The 11034-nt window shown below is 38.6% G+C and overlaps 1 pseudogene; it reads left to right on the plus strand.

The window, feature by feature from the left end:
- The first annotated feature begins 740 nt into the window (after nucleotides 1–740).
- On the plus strand, nucleotides 741–10463 carry LOC116485607 (annotated as a pseudogene).
- The last annotated feature ends 571 nt before the right edge of the window (nucleotides 10464–11034 follow it).

Consider the following 11034-nt stretch of genomic DNA (forward strand, 5'->3'; position numbering starts at 1 on the left):
GGTTTTCGTAGTAAATGAGTGTGTGTGTGAGCATGATAAGACTTTTTGCTTATCAAGAAAATAAAAAACCTGAGGGAGTTGGGAAAGCAAAATACACATTCTGTGGGGAGCCCCCTCAGTTGGAGCTGATGAGCCGGGTTTTGCAGCTGTGGCATAGCACGTGTGAGACAGAGCTGCAGGTTGTGCGAGCAGCTTTTACAGAAGAGATGTAGAAACCTCCCAGTACTTTTCCCCAAACATGCTCTGTCTGAGCCATTGTGGCCAGCCCAGGGCTTCTCAAGCCCTGCTGGGGAGCCAGGCTCTCCTGCCATTCACAGCCCACAGCTGTGGATGCTGTGGCTTCTGGTGCCTGGGCTAAATTGTTACCAGGCTTGGTTGGTCCACCTTGGTGGTGATGGGTGCCTTGATTTCATTCCTGTTCATTCCTATCTGCCTGCATCTACCTTTCCCCAGTGCATGAGTACGGAGCTTGCAGGCAGTGTGTAAACTCTTCTCCAGGTCTTTGAAACCCTTAATTTGGGCAGGGTTCCCCACACCTGCAGAAAAGAGAGGATGGTTTGCCTCGAGAGAAAGGAGGAGCTTTCTTCTCATAAATTCTAGCTACCCAGCCCAGACGTAAATCTCTATTTTAGGCAAGATCTGATGCTGATCCTTATCAGAGCTAGCTTTTCAGCACTGCATTACAACCGCTGTGGTTAGCAGCTGTCACAGCCCTACTCACTCCAGGAAATGTCCACAAGATGGGGCCCTGCTCCTTCATTGTCATCGAGAGAAGTTGGTGGAGGTTCGGCTTCAACCACAGTAATAAGGCTCTGAATGGTCCCTGCCAAACACTGCAGTAATGGCGTACTACTCCCAGAGGAAACCTGGCTTACTGGTCAGCAGAAAGCTGCTGCATATTGTCTCTGTATGCAGCAAGGCACTGTAGCCTGATGGATTTTGATAAAACGTGGAATTTCACCTCCTTAGGACTCTCCAGTTTATAAGAGGGAGCTCTGGTTGTGATACACTATCTTTACACCTTGTGTTTTATTTTGCACGACTGAATGTTTATTATTTGAAAGATCATTTGAAAGATCAGCTTATCATTACACAGCAAAATCAGGTTGTCTTGGAGTATCATAAAAGCCTGATAAGCCGATGAGCTGTAAGAAGCATGATTTAAGTTGTACTCTGAGTGTGCTCTTTTTATGCTTGCTCATCGTGAGTATGATCTTTCTTCTTGTACAAACAAATGTAAATAAGAGATATGCTGGGCTTCTCAGGGAGATTTTAATCATGACAAACAGTACTAGTTCCCTCTGATAGGTTAATCTTGTAATTCTCTGTTATTTAAACTTGCTTGGCCAAATAGCTCAGTCACACTAAGATGACCCAGCAAACTGAAACACAACTGAAGGAGGACAAACCTTAGGCAACCTACATATATATTTGATGAAATAGCATCCAAAGAACAGCAGCTAGTAGGTCTGAACCTCTGCCATACAAGCACCACCAGTGCTCTGAAAGGCAGGAGTAACCCCTGCTATAGCAGACTCCTATGGAGACCACTTTTTTCCAGTTTTGTCTCTGGCACGCTTAGCACTAGAGGGCCAGGGCTTGCTGGATGAGAAGATGGGGAGTTGCCACCTTGGTAGCATGCCAAAGAGGAAGTAGCAAAAGGGCTGACAAGGTATTTTCGAGCAGTGGCAAAAACAAAGTGAGGGATGAGGGAGAAGGCACGGATTTGTTTAAAACTAGAGCTGATTTTAGTCTATTTCTGTATTGATACTGGAGCTCCAGTCTCCCCTCTGTGGGTGGGATAGCAGCACAGATGCTGTTGTGCCATGACCTCAAAATTCACAGATCAGACATAGCCAAAACTAGGTCTTATGAAAATCGTGTTATTGTTTGGTTTTATTTTTATAGGAGGCCTAAATGCATCTGATTTCTTAGGTGGAGATCAAGTCTGAGTACTTCATATGTAAAGAAGTGTTCACGTGTCTGAGGCTTTAGACACATTTGATCCGTGTTTCATGCGCAGTTTCACGATGAACTGATCTCAACTACAAGTACAAGCAGCTGATCTAAACTGCAAAAGCAGTCCGATCCCTAAACCAACAAACTCCTTCTCATTAACTTTGTGGTGGTTGAATTACACATGGGTGGAAATTATAATTCAATTAATAAAAAACTTCAATAATCCTGTTTTCCTCTAATTTTTATTTAATCATGTTTTTCTTAACAGTACTAGATAAATTCTACATTGAGAGTGGGTTGAGGAATCTGTTTTTTTTTTGTCATTGTTGTTTTGTTTTGTTTTGTTTTGTTTTTTTTCATTGTTTAACCAACATCTCTACTAATCCCTTTTGTGAACTATTTTATGTAGATTTTATAATCTACATCTATGTCAGTTTAATTAATATTTTATAGCAGGCATTCACTGCTGTTCACAGGTTATGCAGTGAACTCTGGCATGTTTCTGGCAGCAACCTCAGCAGTACAAGATGATTTTCTCCTTTCTATACATAACTCATCAGCATTCTTCAAGTCATTACATGACTAAAATCATACTTATCAATACAGCATATTTCTTTTGTTTACTAGCCTTGGAAATGCCATTATTTTTGTTTAAACACAGCTTGTATTTTGACATGTAATATTAGGGTACTTTTAAAAGAAACGGGACTTCTACTTAAATATAAATGGATTTTTGCCAGCTTACTGCTCAGATGAACTGAGCAAAGTGAGGGAAAACAGTAATCACAGTGGTAGGGGAGTTGTTCTAGGTCTGATCAGTTGTACAGCGTGCATTTGAAATCTCTTCCCATTGCTTTGCCTGAGGTTTGGGAAAGGTGCTGGAAAAGCTGCAGTTAGTCTAGTTAAACTGCACTGCATCTTCTGGAGGGTTTTTTCAGGTTGATTTGGAAGCTCTGTTCACAAACAGCACTGTGGCGAGCCGTCCCTAAGAGGGCCAGTTCTTGGTGCTGGGAACCTCTGCATGTGTCACCCCACAGCACGTTGCCCTGTGAAGACAGCACAACTGATGTAAAGAGGCAGGATTTGGGGTAATTTGTGGTGCTGTTCACTGTGCTTTCCTGTTTTGGTTTTAATACCATTTACCATGTTATTTATGTATATTTGTAGTAGAGGAATTGAAGAGGGGAGAGAATACTGGAGATATATTGTGGGTCTTTGCTGACATCTGCTAGAATTAATTAGAAAATCCAGAAGGGTATAAATGGTTAAGATACATTCCTAGCAAGCATATCTAATCATTGAAAAGCACATTTGAATTTTATTGCCAGCATGCTGGATTTCACTTTAGAAATGACACCAGCCAGATCAAGGAATATTATTCCAGTGGATTCATTTACATGGGAAGAGAGACTGTCCCTTGTTAATAAGCAAACATTGCCATTTTGATTTGTTAAGAGTGGCAACAGTATCAGGTTAAACAGCTTCCCAATATGGGCCCAAAAAAAAAAAAAAAAAGCTGTGTATGACCACCTACTGCATGGAGGAAGGGGGAGAGCAGAGGGCACCAGAAGTTAACTGGGTTTTTTAAACACAAGGTCCTACAGTGGCCTATCTCCTGTTGAAAGGAACAAGACATTAAAATGAGCTTGCGGGATTCTTCCGAGAAAATCTCTGAGGCTATAAACTGTTTGGAAACCTTTCTTCACTTGAGGAGAAATAAAGTAGCTTCTAGTTTGTCCTTTAAAATGTACAACTCTAGAAATTTAGGTATCTGTGATGTACTCATAAACAACCCTGGTGTACATCCCTATATTCTTTTTACCATTCTAGTTCAGATTACAGAGTGTGCAGAGAAACCCCTGCTGATTTACCTTCTCTGAGCTGATTTATGGGAACTTTTAGAGATGCCAGTTAATGATGAGTTCCCTGGGAAAGGGCTGTACTCAACAGGTGATACTGGGGGACCAGCAAAGTGCCTGTAAGCAACAGCAGCTTTGGATTCCCCATAAAGGAAGAGAAAGGGGACACTCACAGTGAAAACTACAAGGGAAAAGTAGTCAGACGAGCGGCTTGCTGGCAGTGGAGTCTCACAGGAGTAACAGCAAAAGACAACCAGGTGCCAGACCATGAGGAGGAGGTGGGAGACCACAAGAGAAGCATGGTTTGTTGGGAGTTCACATGGAAATGTAGCTAGCACAAGTTGGATTGCTCCAAGCAGAAAGCTAGGAATGATGGATTGATGTGGATTGACATGAGCCCTTCTTCTGAGCTTATTGCACACTATGGTTATGCTGACTGACTGGAATTCATGAATGGCAACCAAAGAGGGCCAGCACCAGGAGCTGCTTTACAAGCTGCCTAGAGCTTTACTTCTAACCTTGTGGTACAAAGTTCATTTTACTAGGGGTATGTGGGGACTGCATGAAGATTAAGACCTATAAGCTTAGTTACTGATGCAAATAAATGACATTACTGTTTGTCCTGCTTGCTTTCCTGCAGATTTACAGATAGCTAATGAATCGAGGCTTTTCCCATGTGATATTGGAGACAGATTTGACTATGAGTGTTGTGGGCAAGAAATACAAGTTGAGCACATCAAGGCATATGTCTGCAAACCACTTGCCAGCACAGTCAAAGCTGTGATTGTGATTCAAAACAAATTTGGATGGCAACTCCCAAACATGAGATACATGGCTGATATGGTCGCAGCTAATGGACACAGGTAAGAAATGTTTTCTGCAAGAAATCCCACTCTTTGTTTTCTACCATTAGAAGATAAAGGAGACAAAGGCATTTAATAAATGAAAGATAACTGTTTCCCAGGGATCCCATTGCTGCCCTGTGGGCTGTGCTGGGGAGAGCACACAGCAATATCTAAGGGTGACCTAAAGACGGCATCCTCAAGAGTCCCTGTTTGTTTCTTTCTAGTGAATGCATCACCTCTTCTGCTGGTCATGCAGCACATCTCAGGTCATCCTGAGCCAGGGTTTAGCTACTCTTGTGATGCAGGAGCTCTTTTCAGTACTGAGCGGGATCTTACTCTGTGTCTCTTTTTTCAGTCACCAAATGATGTCTGCAGTAAAGCAGTCAGTCCATCCTTTTTTTTTTTCTTTCTTTTTTTTTTTTTTTCCCTAGCTCATAAGCAAGCCCCATCATGTGCTCTGTAGTAAATAACTATTTCTTGTAGCTGCCTTTGTTTATTTTGAATGCTTTAATGGTGGATTTATGTTAAGTGGTATAATGCTGTATGCAAAATCTAAAATTGTAATCAGGACCCTCTTTGATCATTTCTCATTGAAACATTGAAAAAAACATATATATATACTTAGAAATGTTTTGTAAAGTATATAGGCATTTCTGTATAGTAGTTAACAATGGTATTTAAAAACATGACTTTCTTGAGGAAAAGAAATAAAAACAATATTTTGCTTGGGTAGAAGCTTTTTGTTGTATGAAGGGCCACAACAAGACAACCCTTAGACAAACAGTCTAAGGGTCGATGAATTTATTTAATTTTGATTTTGTTTATGTGTGTCTGTGTGCACAGAGCCATCTGCCCAGACTTTTTTTGCAGGAAAAGAAGCGTGGAAGCCTTCTGATCCAGGCTTGATGATTGGCTGAAAACTCAAGATCCCAGAAAAATAAACAAGTAAGGTGTCAGGGAACCGCATATCACATCGACTAAAATCTTTAAACCTTTAAACTCAAGGAGGGATAGTATGGATAGTACCACACAGCCATTTGGCTGTTCTTATGACAGACAACTCTCATGTCACTTCCATGAGGAAACTGGGACCACCGTGAAACAGAAGCTAGTGCTTAACACCTGTAGCAGTCCTCAAGGAACACCACTTAAACAGTGATCTGTGATCTACCCTGGTTTCCAGTTAGCCTGGAATTAACCTGGTGTTTGATTTTAACTTGTTAATATTAGGGTGTAAAGTGTGCTGCCCCTGAAGAGATCATGTCTGTTACTTGCACATGTGCAACGCTGCTCAAGCATTTATCATCGAAGACCTTCTGTCTCTAGCAAAGGTGCTCTGCTGCCTTAATAACAGAAGGCAACTGCTGGCAAGACAGTACTGTGAAGGGGCCAGACTAATTAGAAATCAAACTAATTAACTTACTGGGAGAGCAAATCTCTTTCTTGGTCTGTGGGGAGTAGCTACATTGAAGGTTGCTGGGCTTAGGTATTTGGTGAGAAGGTTATGGGAGGCATAATTGAATCACAGCCAGAGAGCTCCTGTCTCAGAGGGGTCAGTTGTTGTGGAAACTTCTTCGTTTGGAATCTGTCCTCTCTCTGCTGGAATGGGAAGGAAGGGTTGGGCTCTGCCTGGCATTTCTTACAGGCAATTTACATGTTTTAAATGTCAGCTATGGTGAAGAAAAATTTTTGGCACTTCATTTGTATATGTATATGTGGTGGTGGTGGGACAACAGATTAGGTAGTATTTGTGAGGCTGAAAATATAGTCTTGAGGTGATATAAAATAATTAACTGTTACCTCTCTCCCACTGATACTTTACTGCCTCTGCATGGTGACAGGGGCCTTCGGGGTACTTCAGGGGTAAATGGATGCTTCCAGAATACAGCATCTGGGCCAGATGTATTTCAACTGACACTATAAATCCTCAAAACATCTTCCATGTTTGTCATGTTGACTTTCCTGCAGCAAGCATCTCCGAGCTGAACTTACAGTTATTGTCAACATATTGACTGTCTAATGAATAGTGTTCTCTGGAGAGGTTGTTATTACTTTTTGTGTCTACATTTACAAAACAAAAAATCATCCAACTTTTCAGAGAGTTTTAAGCATTTTTACCTCTAAGGTAGGTGTTTAAAAAAATCAGCTGTTTTCCATCCATGTAGCTTTCCTTTGATGTATGTTATCCATGTTGTGTTTTTATTTAATTCCATTAGTTTTTTTATCTCTTTGATGATTTCAGATTAGCAAGCCATAATATTTGCCTGAAATAATAGTTTATTTAATGTGTATGAAAAAGATATAATAGCAACACAGTAGAGGGACACATGCATATTTATATTTACTTTTCAAATTTTACAATGTTGATTTTACGATGGGTGCTTAATTTGCATTTGTTTATATGTTCCAGAGAAGCTGATGTTGTCCTGAAATACCTAAATGACCAGTGTGGTGTTAAGAAATTAAGGGTCATCGTTTTTTGCTGGGGTGGTGTTGCTGCACATCACATGATGCTGACATATCCCAAATTAAGGGCTGGTGTACCTCTCCATTCAAGGATGTAATACAAGCAGGTACACATGAGTATGTGTACTGTATAGCTGAGGTACTTGATCTAGCATTGTTTCTTCAAATTAGGTTTTCAGTTGATGACATATTTTGAGCAAAGTAGGAAGGATATTATGCAAGGAAGATGGTGGTGAGGACATTTGTTCCTAGTTTCATAATGAATCGTAGGATCTGCGTCTTTGCTTCAGGTTTAGACAGACATACATGTCCTTGGGTCACCTTCCCAATTCAGTTCCCTTTTCCTGTTTACTACTGCTTTGCAACGGCATGCTGCAGGGCTAGGACTTTACTCACATACAGGAAGAGTTGTTTTTGATTTAGCTACTCCGTGTAGTTAGACAGTGGTTATTTTAGCGTCAGTTGTCCTTTTATGCTCTGCTCAAGAAGCTAGGGTAGCTAAACTGCTCTTGGCTAATGTTCTTAGAATGTAAATTTTGGGCTACTTATTAAAGCATCGACTTCCCCCGTCAGTTCAGAGTAACTCAACGTGCACAGAAAACATCTTTCAAGTCCTATGAATTCAGATATTCAATCTGTAGCTCAAGCAACTAACTAAAATAAAGTTTTAATCTAGAAGGGTGTTCTTCTAGAAGCCATGCTTACAGTAGCTTGTTAAAAAGCTCCTGACATAATGACATTTACGGGTACATGTTGCATAAGACAGGAAAACTTTTCACTGCATAAACAGAGTGCTGAATCTGAATTTCAACTTAAAAGTCAATTGACATTTTTTTTTTAATGTTTTCTAATTCTAATTTCTAATTTCTAATCAAGGATTCTGATGGTGTGTCCTATCTGATGAACCCTACATTTCTAATTTTTGCTGAAAAGATGACTTCATTCCCCTTCATCAAGTACGCAAATAACATCTGTCTTCTTTCATTTCTGTGTTCAATTTTTCCTCCTGAATTACAAGCCAGAACTCAGCCTTATTAAAAAAAAATAAGCAGAAAAATTGAGGCAGACTTAGAAGGAATTACATAACTTAGAAAAAGAATTAAAACTATATATATATATATATATATTTTTTTTTTTTCCTGAAATCTCTTTCTTTTGTGAAAGTATTTCCAGTAACCCAGGTGAAAAAGTTTTATAAAAATCCTCTTGCAGTTTTGGACTATTCAGGGAGCAATCCTTTGCTGTATGCTTTTTTTTTTTTTTTTTTTTTTTTTCTTTTTTCTTTTTTCCTATTGATTCTGGGTAATCTAGACATGATAATTTTATCAGACTTCACAGTGAAGAAAAATGTAAAAGAAAAACTTTTACATAGAAGTGTAAAGTTAGTGGATTAAATAAAGTCAAGGATATGATGAGGAACAGTGATTTAGAAGACTGTTTCTTCTTTTTATCTGCATTTGATAATTTTTTTTAAGTTAGTATAAAGCAAATGGAACAAGGTAAGCCCATGAGCAATTACCTTCGGTATAAAAGGTACACTTAAACTGCACAGAAAAACACCTGTATTGAGAATTACTATTTTTTATTTCACTTACAACATAAGCTCTTCTCCCTTGTGTGCAAATATATGTGCCTAAATGCAATTTTTGATAAAACGATCAATTTTTCTTGCTGCACACTCTACTCTAGCCAATATGCTAGGGAGATCATACTTATGAAATTGAAAAAATGTTCAATATTAATTAATTTTCTAGTACTGCAGTGAAGGAGATTTTTTAATGTGATTCTTTGTCTCATCCAGCTTTCACAAATTCTGTTCACTTTACAAATTTTCTTAGTCAAATTTGTGTGCTAAATAGAAAGATGAACTTTAAAATGATAAAATACCCACACCCTAGAAGTAACATTAAGAAATATAACACAAAGGATAGAATTAGGTCAGCTGAGGAAACATTCAGTCTGGGATTTACGAGCACTTGGTCATTCCACTCCCCAACATTACCGGCAACTACTTGCTGTGAAGCCTTAATGAGTGTCTGCACTGTGATAGTTAATAAGCCTTACGTGTGGATGTCTCCATGTATCCTGTGAAGTGAGGCCATCATGCAGGATGATGTGCTTGTTCCCATGCGTACATGTTCATAAAAGGATATCTCACATTACCTACACAAGTCCAAGTTCATAACTGGAGATCTGGTCTACAGGAATTTCCACTTGGATTTTTCACACTTGCACACATAGTCTGATGTAGAGAAAGAAAGATTTGTTAGGTAAACTGTCATGCTCATGATTGATTAGCCATAAAATAAAACACATTTAAATAAGTCTTAGTGAGATGAAAGAACACATGGTTTTCAAAGTGCTATCTGAAGTCATCAGTGACACAGAAATGGGTAGGAATAAAGAAGATGGAGGCAGACTTTTTTCATTGGTATTCAGTGAAAGGAGAAGAGGCAATGGGGACAAAGTGAAACAGGAAATTCCACTTAAACATAAGAAAAAAAATAATACTCTGAGGGTGCTTTAATATTTGAATCTGAGAGAGGTTGTGAAGTTTTCATTCTTGGAGGTATTAAAAACCCAGCTGGACAAGGCCCCGAGCTGTAGCTGACAGTAAGGGTTAGACTACATATTCCCCAAAGGTCCCTGAAAATTTGGTGTTTATATAACATTTGGAAGTGACACTAAAGTGACACGAGTTCCTAAAACTTGAAAAAAGAGATATCTTGCCCTCATTTATGTCATTCTAAACAATACATACAAATGTTTTTCAAGCTTTCCAGGCACATACACTCATAAACCACATATGATAAGCCAAATTGCATCCATTGGTGTCTGATTGAGGCTTGTTATTGAGCTTTAGTTTATTTAGTATTTTCATATGTTGTGTATGTAGGAAGTACTTTTATTGTATCCATATCTTTGTAAGTTGTTGTACCTACCTTTATATTCTAACAGATTTTCTAGACCCTTATTGCAATGGTGTTTTTTCTTTATATAATTTTTTTTTTTTTTTTTTTTTTTTTTTTTTTTTTCCATAGGGAGCTTGATTATTAGTGTCTAGCCTGCATGATAAATCAGGGAGTTGAATGATGAATAAACTAAGGACTGGCAGCATGGAATATATCTATATTAATGTAACTGTGACTCTGCTCTATATTACAGGTCACCCTACTGGAGTAGAAGCTAAAGCAAAATTGTGAAGTTGATTATCAGGTTAAAATTTATCCTGGACAAACTCATGGTTTTGTACATCACAGAAGAGGAGATGGATAAGCCTTATATTGAGGAAGGAAGAAAAGATATGATCAACTGGCTGGATAAATATATTTAATAGAAAAGCAATCAATTAATTTATAACATAATCATGTAACATATTGTGGAGATTTTTGATAGCACATTTTAGAAAATTAGGAGGGAGAGCTTGTTGAAATTAAAGAAAAAAGGAAACAATATTTTATTTTATTTTTTTTGGTCAGTAGATTCTAACTCATAATTCCATGCTATATTCTTTTGAGGTGGTTTCAGATGTCACTTAACAGTGTCGTGTCTTAATATGCTGTGAAATGGTTTACAATTCCTTGGGTTTTAGTGTAATACTTGAAATAAGTTGTACTAGTAGTAGAATAATGTTTATATGTTGTGGCCACTGTTCACCTAAGTACCACTTAAATCACAGGCCCAAAATTTAGGGACACAAATGGATTGTCTGGTGGAACTCCTTCTGAGACACTAGGTTTCTTTGACTGGTACCCTGGTGGCAGGTATTTATTTAACAAGTGACTTTATTGTGCATGTCTTTTTTCAAAATTTGGAGTCTGAGGTTATTCAAATGGGGTACTGCTTTCTCACATTACCTTTGGTCCTGTGATACTGTATAGACAGTTTCCCGACAGTTTCAGAAA

This window comes from Aythya fuligula, chromosome 2 (assembly GCF_009819795.1).
Source record: "Aythya fuligula isolate bAytFul2 chromosome 2, bAytFul2.pri, whole genome shotgun sequence".
NCBI lineage: Eukaryota > Metazoa > Chordata > Aves > Anseriformes > Anatidae > Aythya > Aythya fuligula.